The 23,746-nt window shown below is 41.3% G+C and overlaps 1 long non-coding RNA gene across 1 annotated transcript; it reads right to left on the reverse strand.

Moving 5' to 3' along the window:
- Nucleotides 1–10,409: 10,409 nt before the first annotated feature.
- LOC132440315 (uncharacterized) lies at nt 10,410–19,785 on the reverse strand. The gene is made up of 3 exons (XR_011246761.1): nt 19,612–19,785; nt 18,475–18,762; nt 10,410–11,648 (listed from the first exon to the last, which is right to left on the reverse strand). It is a non-coding gene; the product is annotated as an uncharacterized lncRNA (long non-coding RNA).
- Between the last annotated feature and the right edge of the window lie 3,961 nt (nt 19,786–23,746).

Consider the following 23,746-nt stretch of genomic DNA (forward strand, 5'->3'; position numbering starts at 1 on the left):
GTAATAATATACCTTTCACAATTAATAGTGACAGATTCAATGACATGCTGAGACCACCTCTCAGAGTGTTGCATAGTTTGGCAGAGACTGCCTGTTGTCCTACAATAATCATTTTCTTTTTTTCAAAATTTTAACTAAACATAGCACAAAAAAACTAAATTTTTCCATACCAACTTAAAGGTTACTGTATTGGTTTGCTAGGGCTACCTTAATAAAATACTACAAACTGAGTGGCTTAAACAACAGAAATATATTGTCTCACAGTTCTAGAGGCTAGCAGTCCAAGATGAAGGTGTCAGCTGAGCCATGCTCCTACTGAAGTTGCCAGGAAAAGATCTGTTCCAGGCCTCTCTCCTAGCATCTGGTACTTCCTGAGCTTATGCAGCTTAATTCCAGTCTTCACATGGTGCCCTTCCTGTGTTCATGCCTGGCTCTGTGCATGGCATTCTTTTTATAAAGACACCAGTCATATTGGACCAGGGGCCCACTCTACTCCAGTATGACCTCATCTTAACTAATTACATCTTCAATGGCTCTAGTTTTAAATGAAGTCATATTCTGAGGTACCGAGGATTAGGACTTGGACATGAATTTTGAAGGACACAATTCAACTCATAATAGTGACTAACTTCTGGTCAAGGAGATTTAAGAAAATGTGTCAATTTCCAGGAGTCTTCCTTAAGACATGGTTGTCAGGTATTCCTTACTACTCTTTTTTATTCTTCCTCCATTTTGCTCCCTGGAAGAGAGATATTGCTTTAGTATCTGAGGATAAAAGACACAGCCCAGGTATGTTAGAGCAGTAATGTGATTGGAATCTTGGTTCCTAAAAATTTTGTAGAGAACAGCTGCCAAACCAGCCTTGGATTCTTTTAATCTCAGCCAAACTTAATTTGACTTGATATTTGAGCTTTTCCAGCAGTGGTTAGAATTTTGGCTTTACCACTGGCTAGCTGTGGGCCATTCACATGTGTCTTAAACTTTATATACCTCATTTCCCCATTTGTAAAAGGAAAATAATTGTATCTACCTCCTCAATACTGGTATTAAAAGTTCTAAATGGGAAAGAAATCCAAAAAAGAGGGTATATATATATATATATATATATATATATATATATATATCTGATTCACTTTACTGTACAGCAGAAACTAACATATTGTAAAGCAACTATACTCCAGTAAAAATTAATTTAAAAATATTTCTACTGTATGCATAGCAATTAGCATAGTACTGACACAAAAGAGGTTGCTGTTGCTGTTGTTATGGAGTTTTTCATCTGAGTGAAAAATTGGAATAAATGTTTAGTATGGGGCTTTCAGTTTCTGTTTTTTATTATTTTATTGAAACAATATTATAAGTATTTGAAAGGAATTAGATGTTATCAACTTGTAATAGTATTCACTCATTCATCTGACCATTCAACAAATATTTATTCAGCACCTGCCCTGTACCAAGCACTGTATTAGGTAATGGACATGGAACAGGGAGCCTCTACAAAATAGTCCCTGTTCCTACCTGCAGGAGGCCTACACTCAAGTTGAGTATAAAAGCTGCAGAAGAAAAATCATGTGGGTGATGGTGGTGATGTTACTCATGTGTCCTATGATCTCGTCTACCTTGGAATGTGTTAAATTGTGGAAATGTGGAGCTGTGAGAGAAAAACACCGTGCTTGACAGAATCAACCTGGGCCATGAATGCGGTAGCATGAGAAAGCATCAGATCTGCTGTCAGTCATAATGGAAGTAGCTTGCCAACACACGTGACATTTAACCTAGTGCATTTAAGTTTATATTTGCTCTAATTATTTTTTGATCATATTGATAACACTTATAACAAAGAAACATCCAGTGAAACACAACATGACATCCATATCAGTAAACAGATGTTCCAAGATTTTATTTTGGAAAAGAAGGCTTTTTTATTATCACTGACAATAAATACAGTAATTATGATTTTTCTTGAGTGTTTTATTCTGAATTCTTTTCCACCAATGCTGTGCATACATAGTTGTCTATATCATCTTTTTTTTAAAAACTGATTTTAAAAAAAAATTTATTTATTTTATTTATTTATTTTTGGCTGTGTTGGGTCTTCGTTGCTGTGCGTGGGCTTTCACTAGTTGTGGCTAGCGGGGGCTACTCTTCGTTGTGGTGCGCAGACTTCTCATTGTGGTGGTTTCCCTTGTTGCGGAGCATGGGCTCTAGGCACATGGGCTTTGGTAGTTGTGGCACGCAGGTTCAGGAGTTGTGGCTTGCGGGCTCTAGAGTGCAAGTTCAGTAGTTGTGGCGCACGGGCTTAGTTGCTCCACCGCATGTGGGATCTTCCCGGACCAAGGCTCGAACCCGTGTCCCCTGCACTGGAAGGCAGATTCTTAACCACTGCACCACCAGGGAAGCCCTCTATGTCATGTTTGAAGAGAGTTTTTCTCTGTCTCTAACTTTAAAGTTCATTATTTTTGCTATTTGCCTTTTCCTTCCAGTAGAGATTTTTTCTTATGTTCTTGTGTTTTCCCAGCAGTAGTACTGCTTTAAACAGATGGCTCTGTTCATATATTCTGCCTCTGGAATTGGCAGGATTATGTTTGTATCTTAATGGGAGAATTATTGGGAGTAAGGAAGGCTTCAGCTTGATACAGGTAGAACTTGCATTTGAACATTTTGCAATGAGTAATAATGGTTTAGATTGTCACGTATCAGACCCTAACACTTTAAGCAACGTATTTGTCATAAAAGATATATTTTCATAAAGAATTATTCAAATCGTCCATATTAAGTTACTTCCTAGTTAATAAAAATGAAATACGTTTATCTTTTGAATAATGTTATTGTAGAAACAGAAGAGCCAGAAAGACATACTCTCCAGTGAAAGCATAGTGGGAGACGGGACACCTGTGGCTTTATTCATACCTAGTGTCTAAAAGTAAATAAAACATAATGCAATAAAGAAACTGCCTTGCTTATGTTTATGTCTTCCTCAGTTTATTCAGTTCATCAACAGGACTGGGTTTTGCTCTTCTCAGTTACATACTTCGAATGTCAGAGCCTAAATATTTATAGAATGAATGTCTGTCCATACCAATAACAATAGTTAAGCTTGTCTTTCTACCAAGATAGAGGAGGTTTAGTTACTATAAAAGTATATATTTATCTATTGTGCCAAAGGATATTTATGATTCATACCTCTTGTAATAAATATACTTTCAAAATTAACTGATCTTTAATGTAGATCATGGGTTAGAACTATTGCATACTGTTTTTATTATTGTTTATTTGAAATTATATGGCCTGTGATCAACAACAGAAAAAAATCTGTAGGCTAATTTTTAGCCCACAGATATGTTCAGATGTGTTTACTTTTTTTTTCAGTATAAGGAATGTCTAAAATATCTTCTGACACTCTATGCCTTGGGGGAAAAAAGTAAAAGAATTTTAGAGTTGTAGTTTGTGTTGGGTACTAAAGCATTTGCCAGATCTGACTTATAATGACAATGTCCTATCGAATTTCAGCACCTCTTGATCGTCACTCAAAACAGAAGCTGTTTCTGAATCTACATGCAGGTTGTGTAACCACTCACGGGTGCACTTGAACCATTGAAGTGTTCCTTGCTATTGGCCATTGGGATGACTGCATTAATGTGGTATGCAGACTAATTCGTTTCAAACATTTATCATCGTCACGACTGGAAAGAATTTCATGCTTTAATCACATGCTTTACTTCATACAAATTAAAGTTTTCTCTTCATAGTTCAAAAGAAAATTGCATAGGTTTGATGTTCTCCCAGATTGACTATAAACTGCTGATAGAGATGGAATTTGGAGAGAAGGAAATAGCCAGCATCCTCCTATAGCATCGTTCCTTTCTTGAACATTGTCACGTATAGCCCACAAGGCATTTAACAAAGTCTCTAATTGTAGTCCGTGATCAACAATATGTTGGAAGATGGAGTGTTTGTGGGGCTCTCCATCTCATCTTAGGGGCCAGAGAGTCCAAGGGCAGAAGAGGGACAGCAAGGTGGATTCAGAGTAACCTAGGTTCAGGGTCAACTTATAATTTTACTAGAATTGCAAACTTGAGAAATTTATCTACCCTCTCTAAGCCAAAGATTCTTTGCACGGCAATGATGATAGAGACAAGAGACAACAGAGCCTTTTTGTTTGTTTGTTTAATGTGGAAATAGCAAGACACTGTAGAGTGTGGTCTTTAAGAAATGATAATTATTTGATGTCAAAGGGGTGCTAGCTAAAGCTACAATGGCAATCATACTGCAGTATACAAATGTATCAAATCAACATGTCATGCACCTTGACATTACACAGTGTTATATGTCAAATATATTTCAATTTAAAAAATGTTTTTAACAAGAATGTGAGTTCTGGAGGCAGACTAGCCTGGGTTTGAATCCTGGTTCCCTTAACCAGTGTGGGAAAATTACTTAACCTCTCTAGGCTTCACTTTATCCCTTTTAAAATTCATTTTAATGATAATACTTTCTTCTTAGTGTGTTATTATAAGAAATAGATGAGATCATTCAGGTAGAATATTTAGAATGCCACGTGGAACAGAGTAAATCCTCAATAAAATTGATGTTTTAGTTATAATTACCATATTCTCTATATGGCAAAGTTGAGAGTTCACTTTAGAAGGAAGGCGAGGGCTAGATCCTTAAGGAATTATTTTCTTGTTATATGTAGAAGTAGCCTGAAAATTGGCATTTCAGCAAGATCATACTAGCTGTTTGGAGAAGGCGTTGTGTGGAAGAGGGCTTAACTCACTGGCAAAGTTCAACGTCCTCAACTAAGAATGAAGAAGTAGAAATGTAAATAAGAAAAACATGGATGGATTTCATGTTATTTTTTGGGTACGACTGACAGCACTTGGTGACTAAATATGTAGGCAGTGAAAGAAGTTGATAACATTTTTGTGCCTTGAGCAACAAAGCCATATCATGATGGTCATTTATATCATCAAGATAGATGGTGGTCCCATTAATAAAGATGAGAAAAGCAGGAGAAGAATAAGGTTTGGAAGGGTAAAGATGATGAAAGTAGTTTTAGAAAATTTAGTACCTATTCTCCAAACCAATACTACATGATAGTGGAAGAAGCAGTAAAAGTTGTTTGAGGAACAGTTACACAGATTTCTCTGGGAATTAGTGAAGATGTTTGGAGAACCAGACAGAGCCTGATTTCCTGCCAACCACAAAATGATTGCTCCTTTACATAACTTAAGATGTACTTGGAAAATCAGGCAGGGAAGAAAATACAAATCTTAATTTCTGCTTCATTATGAATTAATTAAATAACATTCTCTAAAGTACATGGACTACTTGAGTTGAGTAATTATTGAAATAAGTGATTAATTTGGAGAATAAAGTCTGTCTAAAGGGCAAAATACTGGGTAGAATATTACACTAAAAAGCAAGAGGGTATAAGGTATTTATAAGAAAGAAGGGAGGAAGGATAGAGAAATGCAAGTGGCAACAAGACATTTTGCCTCTTTTGCACAGTTACTTAGGGTTGACTGTTAATTCTTCTAAAGGAAGTGGTATAGGTCTTTCATTCATTCTATACACACATATTAGGTAACCACTATGTTCTGAGCTTTGTTAGGAGTTTAAGATATAGGGATGAACAAGAGAGTTAAAGGATCTGCCTCAAAGAGTCGACATGCTCCTTTGAGGAGAAAGATTAAATGAACAAGTTATAAAATGATTATAATATGTTCAGATTGTAATTGGTAAAATAAAGGAAATTAACAATGAAGCATGATAGAAAGGAATGGAGGGTTCTTACTTTGGATACTCAAGGAAAACCTCATCTAAGGAGATATGAAATTGTTTTCTTGTATCCCACAGTGATTGTTAGAAGAGACATTGATTTTATGGACAGAGATTTTAAACAAAGGAAACTTTTTTGGCAGAATGAAAGTTACTAATATATGCTTTAAAAATCAATAAAATGAGAGATATTAGGATATACTTAGGTATTTTGGAGAATAATCAAGCATAAAGGAAGAAATTGATGATGCAGGACAAAACGAGCTAGTTTCAAAAGTGGAATCTTGAGTGGTGAAATGGGATGGGACCCTGAGCACAAAGAGAGCAATAGCCTTTGGTAGGAAATGGACATTTCTTCCCTTTCAGAGAAGGGGAGCTGAGTATACTGGTACAGCTGCAGATAAGTCAATAGCTTTGTTGGTAGGCAAAAGAAGGACCTTCCTCCTGGGTTGAGTATTTTTTTTTCCCCCATTTCTTATTTTATTCCAAACCAAGTAGGGAGAGAAACATTTAAATTGTTCACAGTGATGGACATCCTGCTGACTTCCAAACTTTTAAATACACTTAATTAAAGCTTTTCCCATGAGTAATAAAATCATTTTAATGTAAATGCTGACATACTGAGTAGAGTTTATATTTTGATTTCAACGTTTGAAGAAAAATGTCTCATATAAACTATTAGTTCTATAAGAAGGATTATGCCCAACACTGAGCAATTTCATGAATCATTGGTCTCTGCTATTGCACATAAGGACAATTTTTAGATTATATCTAAAGCACTGCTATATAGCATTCTAGTCATGTTCGTCATGCCTACAGGGAAACTTTACATATTCTTTACAAATAAAATACCAGTATATAAAAAGAAAATATTAGAAAATCACTTTAAGAACACAAAATATAAAATAAGCAAAAGTTTTCTGTACTGAGGAAACAGTTCTCCAAAATGTCAATCTCATCTTTACCTAAGTACAAAATTTTGTTATAGTGGAAAAGTAAACTCGAATTTCAGTGTAATTCTTCATTTGATTAACATGGTAAATATTCTGAGAGGGCTGAATCTCATATGTCATTTGAATGAATTATGATTAGTCTAGGAATCATAATAATTCAGTATACTGATAAATTCTTAAGTTCTGTTTCTTAAATACTTAAATAGAGAATATAAATTTCTTTCGGTTCTCACTTTTCCTAGGACTCAGGTAACTTGAAATCTACATCTTCAGCTCCCTCTGACATCACTTTTCTCTACTAATTTTTCTCTAACTAATTTTTATTAACTCTATTGTATATAACAGTTTGCATGCCAAATTTTAAACAAATTATCACTATATAAAAATTGTGGAAATTCAATTCAAATTTTCCAACTTCCATTCTCTAGTTCAATTGTCAGCCTGAGAAAGTAGGCTTCTCCATTCATTTATCATTAATTAACTCAGTCATTCAACAAATATTCTTTGGCACCTAATATGATAGTGTAGACCTACAGAAGAAAATAAGACAGCAGAGGTCCCTGGCCTAATGAACCTATTGTTTATTGGAGAAAATAGATATTTAACTAATAATTTCAAGTGTGATAAGTGCTAATAAATGGGGAAACACAGGCCTTGTGGAAGTACAAGCCTAGTCTGTGTTTCATAGAACAGAATAAAGATGGAAACAATCAGATGATAGAAACAGAAGCATCATCCAACCAATCCTTAACCTTGATTTTCAAACATTATTTTTTACATTTTTGGCTGAGAAATACACTTGTATAATTTTGAAGAATGATGTTTCCTGATGCTTGGTCTGAGTACATTAATAAGTTCACAGAGCAGAAATCATTCTGATTTATTCATAACTACAGCATATTTAGTTCAGTCTGATAATGAAACTTTATCTACAGTTGTCCAAACATCTTGAATTTAGAAATAGCCTTAGGTCTCCAAAGAAATCATTTGTAATTTTTATGTGGTAAATGTGATGACAATTTGAGAACTAGCTTCTAAATGAATGTCAGATACAGATACACTGAATGTATCAGTGTTTCTAATTTGTACTGTTCTTTTTCATTTGGCAGATAAACATTTTCAATGGTAATGATGGAATCAGTGCAGACAACGCCTTTATTTTTTATTTATTTTTTTTTTTATTTTATTTTTTTTTGCAGTATGCGGGCCTCTCACTGTTACGGCCTCTCCCGTCGCGGAGCACAGGCTCCAGACGCGCAGGCTCAGCGGCCATGGCTTACGGGCCCAGCTGCTCCGCGGCATGTGGGATCCTCACGGACCGGGACACGAACCCGTGTCCCCTGCATAGGCAGGCGGACTCTCAACCACTGCGCCACCAGGGAAGCCCCAGCTTCTCTCTTTTTAACTCTCCTCTTGCCAGAGACTTCAGATTCCGGCATACTACAATTCAGAAAAAAAAAAAGCACACGAATTTACCCTAATAAGACGAATTATCCTCTATATAGCACATGTTAATATATGCCTAAACTGCCCCTGAAAAATATAAAAGGAACTGGTAAAAATGATTACCTTTAGGAGGGGGAAATGGGTGGCTTCAGGAAAACTGTATAAAATAATTACTTTTCATTCACAACTGTTACGCGGTACGCGGGCCTTTCACTGTTGTTGCCTCTCCCGTTACAGAGCACAGGCTCCGGACGCGCAGGCTCAGCGGCCATGGCTCACAGGCCCAGCCGCTCCGCAGCATGTTGGATCTTCCCGGACCGGAGCACGAGCCCGTGTCCCCTGCATCCGAAGGCGGACTCTCAACCACTGTGCCACCAGGGAAGCCCACCACTGTTACTTTTGAATTTTGCACCAAAAGCATGAATTATCTAGACATATGGTGAAATTAAATGATGGCAATAAAATACATTCTCTCTCCAGAAACTTCAGTCTTGTTAAATGTCTCTTTGAGATGTTTAGAAGCTCACCAGTTCCACATATTCCACATAAATAGGGTGATGCTAGGCCCTGCCTAGTCCAGCATGCCAGAACCTAAACTTCCCTGGGAGTCAGAAACAGCATCTATGCCTTATTTCTTTGTTACCAGGAAATGAGTTCAGAAGAGGAGGCCTAAACATACCTAAATATAATAAGTGACTAAAGAAAAAATATCACTTAATCAATTTAACTGGGAAAAATAGGGGTGTAGGTAGAGAAAATTATGTGTGCACTGAAACCATTTAAAAGGCTAGAATAGTAATTATTTAGATGATTATCCAAAGCATGCATAATGTTTTATAGATTAGATAACTTATGTAGAAATAAGGCTGAAATTCTCAGAAGTGTGTGTTTTCTTAGGAGTTTTTCAGAAGATGAGCAAACCAAAATTCACTATAAATTTTCTAAATAACATGTATATTGGTACTACATGAAGGAAATAAATATTTCTAAATAGTGTTGTTGTTTTTTTTTTTAAATAGAAGGCTAGAATAGCTTCCTGAACATACAATTTGTAAAACATTCATGAATTTTTCAGGGGGTGGGCCAGATTTATTTTTCACAGGAAACACACAGCTCTGTTAATGGACTTTCATCTTCAAAAGTTCTGTTTTGGGTCAGGAATTAATGCAAAACTTACCGTCCTTTCATTTCACTTATGCTAAGTTAAAAGCTAACTAAAAAATACTGGAAAAAATGTGACAGCTGATAATTAACCTTAACCTTATATTATCAGGAAAAAATATCATGACTTGAGGTTCATCTATTTTATCTTGCTACATGGTAGCACTGAATTTGAAATGCCAATATTAGCATTGCCCAAATATGCTCTTGAAATGGTCTCTAAACAAGTAAACCTGTGTCTATAGCTTCATAATCTTTAACACTTTAAATTTTGTACCATATAAGAGTAGACACTAAATGCTCACTTCAGCAACATATCTACTAGAGTTGGTATGATGCCGAGATTACCATGGCTATTGCAGAAGGATGACATGAAAATTTCAATACTTTTATTAAAAACTTAAGAGAATTTTTTCCTATCAGACTTGTGCTACAAGAACTACTAAAGTGAGCCCTTCAGACAAAAATAAAAGCATAAGTCAGTAACTTAAATCCATATGAAGAAATAAAGAACATCAAGAAAGGTAACTGCAGAGGTAAATATAAAAAATAATATAAATGTATTTTATTCTAACTTTTTTCCTATCTGATTTAAAAGGCACCAACATAAAGTAATAATTATAACTGTTTATAGACATATAAGGTATAAAGATGTAATTTTTATATCAGTAACAGCACAAAGGAGGGCAATGTAAAGGAGGAGAAAAGTTTTTTATACTATTGAAATTAAGTTGGTATTAATTAATCAAGCATAGATGCTTATACTTAAGATGCTATTTGTAATCCTTAGAGCAAGCATTAAGAATATAATTCAAAAATATAGTAAAAGATAAGGGGATTGAAATTTTACACTAAAAAATATCTCTTTAACAACAGCAACAACAAATGAGTCAGTAATAGAGGAAGAGGAATTAGGGAAAAAAATGTGACTCTTGGAAAATAAATCTCAAATGTTGGACATAAATCCTACATGAATTACATTTAATATAAAAATTACAAAATTAAATATTAATTACATTTAATATAAAAATGTTAAACATTCCATCTAAAGACAGAAATTTCAGACTGGATAAAAAAATGAAAAACATGATCCAAACATATGCTGCCTACAAGTGACCCACTTTAGAGTCAAGAAAATATATAGGTGAAGTGTAAAAGGGTTGGAATAGATATACCATAACAGTAACAAAAAAACAAAACAACAACAACAAAGCTGGACTGGCTAAGAAAATATCAGAAAAAAATATATTTTAAGATGAAAATTTTTACTAGAGACAAAGACATTTTAAAATGATAAAATGATTATTCCATCTAGAATGCATAATAATTATAAACTTATATGCACCTAACAACAGAACTTCAAAATATAATGAAGCAAAATCGACACAACGGAAAAGAGAAACAGACAGTTCTACAATAATAGTTGGATACTTGAATACCCTTCTTTCAATAGCAGAACAGACAGAAAATCAACAAGAAAATAAAAACCTAGAACAACACTATCAATCAAGTAGACGTAACAGCCATCTATAAAACATTCCACCCAACAGCATCACAATATACATTCTTTTCAAATGCACATGGATATACTATATGCTAGGCCATAAAACAAATTTCAGTACATTTTAAAGGATATAAACAATACAAAGAGTGCTCTCAGATGACAACAGAATGCAATAAGAAATCGTTAACAGAAAGAAATTTGTTGAAAATCACAAATGGAAATTAAAGAATATATTCCTAAATAATTCATGGGTCAAGTAAGAACTCATAAGGGGAATTAGAAATAATTTGAGATGAATTAAAATGAAAGTATAACATATTAATACTCGATTGGTCCCACATACTCTTCTGAAAAGCAGAGGGGTTAGACAAAGAGATCTAAATTAATTAAAAAATCATTTATTATTCTGGGAATAAAAAGAACTGGGCTTAGTCTCAGTTTTGCCTTTATCTTTGTGTCTGTTGATTATCTTGGAATAGTCATTACATAGTCAAAATACAGTTGCCAGCTCAGGAATCAAATACTGTCATCTCTAGGGCTACCATAACAAGATACCACAAACTTGTTAGCTTAAAAGAACAGAAATTTATTTTATCACAGCTCTAGAGGCCAGAAGTTCAAACTCAAAGTGTTGAGAGGGCCATGTTCTTTCTGACGCCTCAAGGGGAGGATCCTTCTTTGTCTTAACCAGATTCTGGTGGTGGCCATCAATCACTGGTGTTGGCAGTTTTTTGATTTGCAGCTGCATCACTCTGGTCTCTTTCACTGTTGTCACATGGAATTGTCTCTGTGTGTTTCTGTCTCTGGAAACAATTTGAATAGAAATTTCTATTTTTAAAAAACAAACTGTTGATTATTATGCTCTAATTAGATAGTTCCTCTAACCCACACCCACCTCCATTTCCCCATATGTATTTGAGAAGGAAAGAGGAACTCCTCTGAGCTATCATATTGGAAAGAATCAATAATACAATGTTTTACTAGAGATCCCTCTTATCTAAAATATTTGAATTAAATATAAAATCTGGGGAAATTATCGCCCAGTTTCCCTCTTCTAGAGGCATGTTCTAAATGACAGGCAGCAGAATATTTTATACCCATGAGGTTTGCTGACATTATTGATTTGGTCCAGGTTCTGTATTTTCTCTCTAAAGAAAACAGTATTCTCTCTTTACTTTCTTTAATATATAATGTTGGTGTCTTAAGTTTATTGTCAGAGAGGATGCTTTTAGTTCAAATGATTTGGCTGTATTTCACCAGTATTATTACAAGATAGTCAAACAATGGCTAGGCTCCAGGATAGACCTCGGTCCCTTTGTTCCACTGGGATACTGATCTGAAAGCCACTGTTTTCTTATATTCCAAAGACCAAATAAATAAAACAAATAAATAAACAAAAAAAAACAAGTCAATGAAACTATTTTAAAACCAACTCTCTTTTCTTCCTCATCCATGTTAATTCTTTTCTACCTAAAATTGCTTCCTGGAAGTGATTTTTATGTTTCTTAGACCTTCTTTATGTATATATCCACACTAATGCATATAAAACTGCCTTGTAGATCTTATACTTTTTCCATTTGAATAACTATTTTCACATGTCATATAGAGTTTATCCATTGTCCTAGATATGCATTTTTCCTGTGTATTTGAGCATCATAGGAAGATAAATTCTACTCTTGAAAATGTTAACTGGTCACTGAGACACAGAAAGCTATTATTCTTACCAGTTTTCAATAGTGAGTAGATTCTGTAGGGGTGGAATTTTAAGATGTAAGTATACTGTTTTTCTACACTCAAATTCCGTTCCCCTTATCATAGAAATTGACCAGTGAAGTGTGCTGCTGACTTTTCAGAATCCATGTACATATAATCCATTAGGGTATTAGATATAACATTGGTCAGAAAAGCATACTGTGAAATGTTGCTTTTATTTAAACTCCCACTATTTTCACTACATGGTTTCAAGATTTTACTTCATTATTGTCCTCTGGTGGTGGGCTCTGTGAACTGCATATTTACGGGTCTGGAGCACATATCTTCCCGGAGGTATACAACTCCTCAGGTACCAGCTAAAGAGTAGATGATAAGAAGCATTCAGATTTATTAAAACTCATTAAGAATATCAGTAGCCTGACTGTTGTTTCTAAAAATATAAAATATTTATCCTTCTGTTGTCAAACAACCATATTTCATGAAAAGAAGTATAAATCCTTTTTTGCTTGCAATAGAAGAACAATAATCGAAGATATTCTTCATTTGGACCAAATACCTTCTCTGAAAATATAAGTTAAAATAGGAGTTGAAATTTCCAAAATATTCTTTAGGAAATAAAACTCCACATATAATTTCAAATTATAATTTAATCTTACCTTAAATTTAAATATCTATATTGAATTTAATTTAAGGAAGGAAGGAAGAAAGAAAGAAAGAAGAAAAGAAGGAAAGAAGGAAAGGAAGAAAGAAAGAAAGGAGGGAGGGAGGGAGGGAGGGACGGGAGGGATGGTGGGAGGAAGGAAGGAAGGAGGGAAGGAAGGAAAAAAGAAATAAAGAAAGAAGATAAAGTAAAATAAATATAATAAAGTTATTAAATTAAAAAATAATTATTAAGAAAAAAATTAAGAAAAAAACGGACGGATAGAACGTTAGGACAAATGGTGGAAGCAAAGCTATGCAGACAAAATCTCATACAGAAGCATACACATACACACTCACAAAAAGAGGAAAAGGGGAAAAAATCATAAATCTTGCTCTCAAAGTCCACCTCCTCAATTTGGGATGATTCTTTGTCTAAATGAGGGAAGGCAGGGAGGGAGGGAGGGAGGGAGGAAGGAAGGAAGGAAGGAAGGAAGGAAGGAAGGAAGGAAGGAAGGAAGGAAGGAAGGAAAGAAAGAAAGAAAGAAGATAAGGTAAAATAAAATAAAGTTATTAAAATAAAAAATAATTATTAAGAAAAAAAAAAACGGACAGATGGAACCCTAGGACAAATGGTGGAAGCAAAGCTATACAGGCAAAATCTCACACAGAATCATACACATACACACTCACAAAAAGAGGTAAAGGGGAAAAAAATCATAAATCTTGCTCTCAAAGTCCACCTCCTCAATTTGGGATGATTCGCTGTCTATTCATGTATTCCACAGATGCAGGGTACATCAAGTTGATTGTGGAGCTTTAATCCGCTGCTTCTGAGGCTGCTGGGAGAGATTTCCCTTTTTCTTCTTTGTTCTCACAGCTCCCAGGGGCTCAGCTTTGGATTTGGCCCCGCCTCTGCGTGTAGGTCGCTGGAGGGCGTCTGTTTTTCACTCAAACAAGATGGGGTTAAAGGAGCCGCTGATTCAGGGGCTCTGGCTCACTCAGGCCGCGGCGGGGGAGGGGCACGGAGTGCGGGTCAAGCCTGCGGCGGCAAAGGCCGGCGTGACTTTGCACCAGCCTGAGGCTCACCATGCGTTCTCCCGGGGAAGTTGTCCCTGGATCCCGGGAACCTGGCAGTGGTGGGCTGCACAGGCTCCCCGGAAGTGGGGTGTGGATAGTGACCTGTGCTCGCACACAGGCTTCTTGGTTGAGGCAGCAGCAGCCTTAGTGTCTCATGCCCGTCTCTGGGGTCCGCGCTTTCAGCCGCGCCTCGCGCCCGTCTCTGGAGCTCCTTTAAGCAGCGCTCTTAATTCCCTCTCCTCGCGCAGCAGGAAACAAAGAGGGAAGAAAAAGTCTCTAGCCTCTTTGGCAGCTCCAGACCTTTTCCCGGTCTCCCTCCCGGCTAGCCGTGGTGCACTAACCCCTTCAGGAGGTGTTCACGCCGCCAGCCCCAGTCCTTTCCCTGTGCTCTGACCGAACCCCGAGCCTCAGCTCGCAGCCCCGCCCGCCCCGGCGGGTGAGCAGACAAGCCTCTCGTGCTGGTGAGTTCCGGTCGGCACCGATCCTCTTTGCGGGAATCTCCCCGGTTTGCCCTCCGCACCCCTGTGGCTCCGCTCTCCTCCGCGGCTCCGAAGCTTCCCCCTCCGCCACCCACAGTCTCCGCCCGCGAAGGGGCTTCCTAGTGTGGAAACCTTTCCTCCTTCACAGCTCCCTCCCACTGGTGCAGGTCCCCTCCCTATTCTTTTGTCTGTTTTTTCTTTTTTTCTTTTGCCCTACACAGGTATGTGGGGAGTTTCTTGCCTTTTGGGAGGTCTGAGGTCTTCTGCCAGCGTTGAGTAGGTGTTCTGTAGGAGTTGTTCCACGTGTAGATGTATTTCTGGTGTATCTGTGGGGAGGAATGTGATCTCCGCGTGTTACCCTTCCGCCATCTTCCCCTCCCAGGTATCCGTTTTTTCTAGACTTTTCTTTCTTCAGCTCACAAAGGGGCCCTTGAGGATTAAGCAGAGGAACGTCAGGGTTTCTTCCAGGCCAGCTTCAGCCCTGGGATGTTCAGGGCAGACTCTCATTACAAACCTCAGTTTCTGAGGCTCCTGGCTTATGGCCATTTAGTATAGAAGGAGGCTCCTGGCTGGGGAAGGCTCAGACAAAAAGATGCAGGTTCTAATCTGTGGCAGTGGGCAGTGGTGGTGGGGAGTGGCGGTCAGTGCAGGAAGAGGCATTCGCTGCCTTAGGCATTTAAACCATTGCCTTCTCTTCAGGATGGATCACCTGCAAGATTCTGTGGGGTCCGCCTCCTGGCACCATGCTACAATCGCCGGATTTTGGGTCCGCAGCAACCCAGGTCTTCGTCCGACATTTCCGGACAGTGCTTTCTCTTCGGAGCACGTCTGGGGACTGGCTTCTCTGCTTCCACCTTAGCTGGCGTGGCCAAAGGAACATCCCCGTAGGCCCGGAAGCCACCAACCAGGCAGTATGTCTCCCCATGCCGGCCCAACTGCGTTTCTCCACACCCGTGGTAGACGACATGGTAGTGACCAGGTGTAGGACGAGAAACGGGAGCCACTGCTGCTGCTAAGAAAATCAGAACTGATCAGTCACTTCTGCTGTGCACAGTCTCCTGCCAGAATTTCCCTCTCTCAGGTCTCTCCCAGTTTCTGGCTGAAGACCTTTAATCTACTTGACGTCCAAAACACAGCCTTGGCCCATCACCTCTATGAGTCCCTAGAGAAGGGACACTGGCTGCAAAAGCAATCCCTAGAGCCTAAGGCTGCAGCACATGAGGAAGTCTCTTCACCGTTTCCAGGGAAAACAGTAGAAACCGAAAGTAATTGCAATCATGATCCACTCCATCTCTCCCTTCCACAACAGAGAAAACATTTCTTGCAGTCTGTCACTTCTGAGGCTTTCATGGAAATGTCTTTCAAGTTTTGGAAAAATATAATCTAATAAAATTGGTTAAGAACACCGCCCACCTTGGCAACTCCTCTTGGGCCCAATTTATACTGCCTGTTTCAAACACACTGAACTCTAGCCTTCTGATGCTTTTTTTTTTTTTTTGTGGTACGCGGGCCTCTCACTGTTTTGGCCTCTCCCGTTGCGGAGCACAGGCTCCGGACGCACAGGCTTAGCAGCCATGTCTCACGGGCCTAGCCGCTCCACGGCATGTGGGATCTTCCCGGACCAGGGCACGAACCCGTGTCCCCTGCATCGGCAGGCGGACTCTCAACCACTGCGCCACCAGGGAAGCCCCGTCTGATACTTTTATGTTGATTAGAACAAGGCCAAATACTGAGGCAGACTGATCAGGAGACTCAGAACCAGGTTCTGGGTACCAAGTCTAGGCTCACATCAACACAGGCTCCTGGGACACCATCTTCTCAGCCCTCTAGTCTCATTAGCACTTCATCACCCCCGCTTTATTCTTCCGGTCTTCCCATCAATACGGCACTACCCTCTCCCCTAGTACTCAGCAAGTCAGTAAGGGATGTGTCTGAGGGGACCGATAGAGACGCCTACATGATAGCACAGTGGTGCCTGGGTTTGAAGGTGTGGTTCAAGAGTGGCCCTCTTCCTCAAACTGCTCCATTTACCATTTGCCAACAAAAATGCACTTGTCATTTGCTAAGAGGCCAATCAGGAAAGGGTCTGAATGGAATCATCCTGTAGCTCAAAGGGGAAGGCTATATTTATAAAGCTCATAACTGTCCTGCACACTAATCCAGGAATGACCTTTCACTTGTCTTCAGCAGTGAGCACTGTGGGTCACTGAAGGTGTCCCAGGTCAATGGTATTACTTAGAGCTGGGAAAGTGCTCAGGTGTGTGTGGTGGGCAAGCCCCACAGGAACATGTGGCAGCCAGGGGAGGTTGTGTGTACACCATGCCTCTTGTACAGATGCCCGGTCTCGGTGTACCTGCTGCACTGACCTCCCAGGGAACAGAGGACAGGTTAGAGTAAATAGAGAAGATCTGGTCAAACATTTTCTCTCAAACAACCAAGGAGATTGGTATCTCGTGGAGAACTTTCTCCAGGGAAAGAAGTTTCCTCCAGGGTAGGGAAGTTTCTCTGAGGGTAGCACATTTGCATAGTTACCCTGCTATGGAAACTCTGAGAAGACCTGTGAGGTCATCACTACCCAGTGAGGTCATATAAGGAACCTGTGATTTGCGGGGCAGTCTTCAGGAGGAGGGGCAGTTTTGTGGAGGAGAGCAGGGTGGAGGAGGAGGTACTCTGCCTGGCCCCTCACACATGGGCTTTCCCACACATGCCCTAGTCTAGTAGATACTCCACGTGGGGCGTGCCAGTGGGCTGGCACAGCCCCAGGGGCCCCAGGAGGGAAAGAGAGACAAACATTCTGAGATTGGCTTGAGAGGCAAGATTAACGTAAAAGACAGCTAGGTTGTATAGCACTGACCGTAAGAGGCAGAGATTTGTGTGGACTGGGGAATCAGGGAAGGCTCCTTGCCAGTGGGCCTGAAGGACAAGTGAGATTTGGACCCATGGGGAAGAGAGGGAAGACATTCTGGTTTGGAAAAATACAAGCAAAGACACACTCTCCTCAAACCTGTCCTGCCCCAAATATAAATTCATAGCACCTTCATATTTTTACAGCTGAGAACTTAAAAAACCAAGAGGTTAAGGGGCCTACCCAGTGTTACACAGGTAGTGGAGAGGTTTTCTGTTCAATGGTTAGGTTCATGTCGGGGCTCCAGATTTACAGCTGATAGGAATGTGAGGACAAGCTCATGCCATTTCAAATATTTCCAAGTGATACTAAGAGAGATGTTAAAGGTGCAAAATGAGGGTGCTGAATGACCTCACAAAGTGGGAATGGCGGGCCCATTTTAACATGAAATTGAAAACAAATTCATGACAAAAGGACATAATACAAAATGACAACATAATCATTACAGTCCCCTCACCCCTAGAAGTAAAAATCATTAGATTTCTCTCTCTCTCCACCATGAAAGGATGAGATAAAGGCTCAGCAGCAGCCCCAGTGAAAAACATGGTCAACAGGGTGAAGAGGTGTTACTAAGACGATTTGGTGCTACTCAGGGGAGCAAAGAGACAACTCTGCCCTTAGCCTGATCAGGCTACGGGAAGGAACCACATCTGGGGCAGCCTTGGATAGTGTGGCAATGTGAGAGAAACTTCTTTAGGAGAGGACTCCCTGCTGCCGACCTTGAGAAAGAAAATATGGGACATTCGTTTACTGTGGCTCTTGCAGAGGCGATGTGCCCAGAGGTTGGGCCACACTGCTTGAGAATCAAAGCACCTTGTATTCCTGTGCTGCTTGAAAGCTCCAATCGCCGGACTTTGGATCTGGGGCAACACAGGTCTTCGTCCGACCATTCCGGTGAGTGCTTTCTCTTCAGAGCACGTCTGGGCACTGGCTTCTCTGCTTCCACCTTAGCTGGCGTGGCCAAAGGAACATCCCCGTAGAGCCGGTAGCCACCAACCAGGCAGTATGTCTCCCCATGCCAGCCCAACTGCGTTTCTCCACACCCACGGTACAGGACATGGTAGTGACCAGGTGTAGGACGAGAAACGGGAGCCACTGCTGCTGCAAAGAAAATCAGAACTGATCAGTCACTTCTGCTGTGCACAGTCTCCTGCCAGAATTTCCCTCTCTCATGCCTCTCCCAGTTTCTGGCTGAAGACCTTTAATCTACTTGACGTCCAAAACACAGCCTTGGCCCATCACCTCTATGCGTCCCTAGAGAAGGGACACTGGGTGAGAAAGCAATCCCGAGAGCCTAGGGCTGCAGCACATGAGGAAGTCTCTTCACCGTTTCCAGGGAAAACAGTAGAACCCGAAAGTAACTGCAATCATGATCCTCTCCATCTCTCCCTTCCACAACAGAGAAAACATTTCTTGCAGTCTGTCACTTCTGAGGCTTTCATGGAAATGTCTTTCAAGATTTGGAAAAAAATAATCTAATATAAATTGGTTAAGAACCCCGCCCACCTTGGCAACCCCTCTTGGGCCCCATTTATACTGCCTGTTTCAACCACACTGAACTCTAGCTGTCTAATTCTTTTATGTAGATTAGAACAAGGCCAAATACTGAGGCAGAGTGATCAGGAGACTCAGAACCGGGTTCTGGGTCCCAAGTCTAGGCTCATATCAACCCAGCCTCCAATGACACCATCTCCTCAGCCCTCCAGGCTCATTAGCGCTTCATCACCCCCTCTTCGTTCTTCCGGTCTTCCCATCAATATGGCAACACCCTCTCCCTTAGTACTCAGCAACTCTGTAAGGGATGTGTCTGAGGGGACCGATATAGACGTCTACATGACAGCACAGTAGTGCCTGGGTTTGAAGGTGTGTTTCAAGAGTGACCTTTCACTTGTTCTCAGCAGTGAGAACTGTGCGTCCCTGAAGGCGTCGCAGGTCACTGGTATTACTTACATCTGGGAAAGTGCTCAGCTGTTCGTAGTTGGCAACCCCCACAGGAACATGTGCCAGCCAGGTGAGGTTGTGTGTATATCATACCTCCTGTAGAGTTGCCCGGTCTGGGTGTACCTGCTGCACAGCCCACCCAGGAAACAGAGCACAGGTTAGAGTACATATACAGTATCCGGTCACACATTGTCACACAGACATCCAAAGAGATTGGTATCTGGTGGAGAACTGGTAGGGAAGTTTCTCTGAGTGCAGCCCGTTTCTACAGTTATGCTACCATGGAAACGCTGAGAACTCCTGTGAGGGCATCACTACCCAGTGAGGTCATATATGGAATCTTTGACTTGAGGGGCAGGCTTGAGGAGGAGGGGCAGTTTTGTGGAGGAGAACAGGGTAGAGGCAGAGGTACTCTGCCTCGCCCCTCACCCCTGGGCCTCCTCACCCATGCCCTAGTGTAGTAGACACCCCAGATGGGGCATGCCGGTGGGCTGGCACAGCACCAGGGGCCCCAGGAGGGAAAGAGAGACAAACATTCTGAGATTGGCTTGAGAGGCAAGATTAACGTAAAAGACAGCTAGGTTGTATAGCACTGACCGTAAGAGGCAGAGATTTGTGTGGACTGGGGAATCAGGGAAGGCTCCTTGCCAGTGGGCCTGAAGGACAAGTGAGATTTGGACCCATGGGGAAGAGAGGGAAGACATTCTGGTTTGGAAAAATACAAGCAAAGACACACTCTCCTCAAACCTGTCCTGCCCCAAATATAAATTCATAGCACCTTCATATTTTTACAGCTGAGAACTTAAAAAACCAAGAGGTTAAGGGGCCTACCCAGTGTTACACAGGTAGTGGAGAGGTTTTCTGTTCAATGGTTAGGTTCATGTCGGGGCTCCAGATTTACAGCTGATAGGAATGTGAGGACAAGCTCATGCCATTTCAAATATTTCCAAGTGATACTAAGAGAGATGTTAAAGGTGCAAAATGAGGGTGCTGAATGACCTCACAAAGTGGGAATGGCGGGCCCATTTTAACATGAAATTGAAAACAAATTCATGACAAAAGGACATAATACAAAATGACAACATAATCATTACAGTCCCCTCACCCCTAGAAGTAAAAATCATTAGATTTCTCTCTCTCTCCACCATGAAAGGATGAGATAAAGGCTCAGCAGCAGCCCCAGTGAAAAACATGGTCAACAGGGTGAAGAGGTGTTACTAAGACGATTTGGTGCTACTCAGGGGAGCAAAGAGACAACTCTGCCCTTAGCCTGATCAGGCTACGGGAAGGAACCACATCTGGGGCAGCCTTGGATAGTGTGGCAATGTGAGAGAAACTTCTTTAGGAGAGGACTCCCTGCTGCCGACCTTGAGAAAGAAAATATGGGACATTCGTTTACTGTGGCTCTTGCAGAGGCGATGTGCCCAGAGGTTGGGCCACACTGCTTGAGAATCAAAGCACCTTGTATTCCTGTGCTGCTTGAAAGCTCCAATCGCCGGACTTTGGATCTGGGGCAACACAGGTCTTCGTCCGACCATTCCGGTGAGTGCTTTCTCTTCAGAGCACGTCTGGGCACTGGCTTCTCTGCTTCCACCTTAGCTGGCGTGGCCAAAGGAACATCCCCGTAGAGCCGGTAGCCACCAACCAGGCAGTATGTCTCCCCATGCCAGCCCAACTGCGTTTCTCCACACCCACGGTACAGGACATGGTAGTGACCAGGTGTAGGACGAGAAACGGGAGCCACTGCTGCTGCAAAGAAAATCAGAACTGATCAGTCACTTCTGCTGTGCACAGTCTCCTGCCAGAATTTCCCTCTCTCATGCCTCTCCCAGTTTCTGGCTGAAGACCTTTAATCTACTTGACGTCCAAAACACAGCCTTGGCCCATCACCTCTATGCGTCCCTAGAGAAGGGACACTGGGTGAGAAAGCAATCCCGAGAGCCTAGGGCTGCAGCACATGAGGAAGTCTCTTCACCGTTTCCAGGGAAAACAGTAGAACCCGAAAGTAACTGCAATCATGATCCTCTCCATCTCTCCCTTCCACAACAGAGAAAACATTTCTTGCAGTCTGTCACTTCTGAGGCTTTCATGGAAATGTCTTTCAAGATTTGGAAAAAAATAATCTAATATAAATTGGTTAAGAACCCCGCCCACCTTGGCAACCCCTCTTGGGCCCCATTTATACTGCCTGTTTCAACCACACTGAACTCTAGCTGTCTAATTCTTTTATGTAGATTAGAACAAGGCCAAATACTGAGGCAGAGTGATCAGGAGACTCAGAACCGGGTTCTGGGTCCCAAGTCTAGGCTCATATCAACCCAGCCTCCAATGACACCATCTCCTCAGCCCTCCAGGCTCATTAGCGCTTCATCACCCCCTCTTCGTTCTTCCGGTCTTCCCATCAATATGGCAACACCCTCTCCCTTAGTACTCAGCAACTCTGTAAGGGATGTGTCTGAGGGGACCGATATAGACGTCTACATGACAGCACAGTAGTGCCTGGGTTTGAAGGTGTGTTTCAAGAGTGACCTTTCACTTGTTCTCAGCAGTGAGAACTGTGCGTCCCTGAAGGCGTCGCAGGTCACTGGTATTACTTACATCTGGGAAAGTGCTCAGCTGTTCGTAGTTGGCAACCCCCACAGGAACATGTGCCAGCCAGGTGAGGTTGTGTGTATATCATACCTCCTGTAGAGTTGCCCGGTCTGGGTGTACCTGCTGCACAGCCCACCCAGGAAACAGAGCACAGGTTAGAGTACATATACAGTATCCGGTCACACATTGTCACACAGACATCCAAAGAGATTGGTATCTGGTGGAGAACTGGTAGGGAAGTTTCTCTGAGTGCAGCCCGTTTCTACAGTTATGCTACCATGGAAACGCTGAGAACTCCTGTGAGGGCATCACTACCCAGTGAGGTCATATATGGAATCTTTGACTTGAGGGGCAGGCTTGAGGAGGAGGGGCAGTTTTGTGGAGGAGAACAGGGTAGAGGCAGAGGTACTCTGCCTCGCCCCTCACCCCTGGGCCTCCTCACCCATGCCCTAGTGTAGTAGACACCCCAGATGGGGCATGCCGGTGGGCTGGCACAGCACCAGGGGCCCCAGGAGGGAAAGAGAGACAAACATTCTGAGATTGGCTTGAGAGGCAAGATTAACGTAAGAGACAGCTAGGTTGTATGCCACTGACCCTAAGAGGCAGAGATTTGTGTGGACTGGGGAGTCAGGGAAGGCTCCTTGGCAGTGGGCCTGAAGGACAAGTGAGATTTGGACCCATGGGGAAGAGAGGGAAGAGATTCCAGTTTAAAAGAATAAAAGAAAAGACACACTCTTCTCAACATTATCCTGCCCCAAATATAAATTCATAGCACCCTAACATTTTTACAACTGTGGACTTACAAAATCCAAGAAGTTAAGGGGCCTACCCAGTGTTACACAGGTAGTGGAGAGGTGTTCTGCTCAATGGTTAGGTTCATGTCGGGGCTCCGGATATACAGCTGATAGGAATGTGAGAACAACCTCATGCCATTTCAAACATTTCCAAGTGATACTGAGAGAGATGTTAAAGGTGCAGAATGAGGGTGCTGAATGACCTCACAAAGTGGAAATGGTGGGCTCATTTTAACACGAAATTGAAAAATTCATGACAAAAGGACATAATACAAAATGACAACATAATCATTACACTCCCCTCACCCCTAGAAGTAAAAATCATTAGAATCCTCTCTCTCTCCATAATGAAAGGACGAGATGAAGGCTCAGCAGCAGCCCCCGTGAACAACATGGTCAATAGTGTGAAGATGTGTTACTAAGACGATTTGGTACGACTCAGAGAAGGAAAGAGACAACTCTGCCCTTAGCCTGATGAGGCAAACAGGAAGGAACCACATTTGGGGCAGCCTTTGATAATGTGGCAATGAGAGAGAACCTTCTTTAAGAGGGGACTCCCTTTTGCCAACCTTGAAAACATAAAGATGGGACATTCGTTTACTGGGGCTGTTGCAGAGGGGATGTGCCCAGAGGTTGGGCCACCCTGCTTGAGAATTAAAGCACCTTGTTCTCCTGAGCTGTTTGAATGCTCCAATCACCGGATTTGGGCTCTGGGGCAACGCAGGTCTCTGTCCGACCTTTCCGGAGAGCGCTTTCTT

The sequence above is a fragment of the Delphinus delphis genome, chromosome 17, assembly GCF_949987515.2.
Source record: "Delphinus delphis chromosome 17, mDelDel1.2, whole genome shotgun sequence".
In the NCBI taxonomy this organism is placed as follows: Eukaryota; Metazoa; Chordata; class Mammalia; order Artiodactyla; family Delphinidae; genus Delphinus; species Delphinus delphis.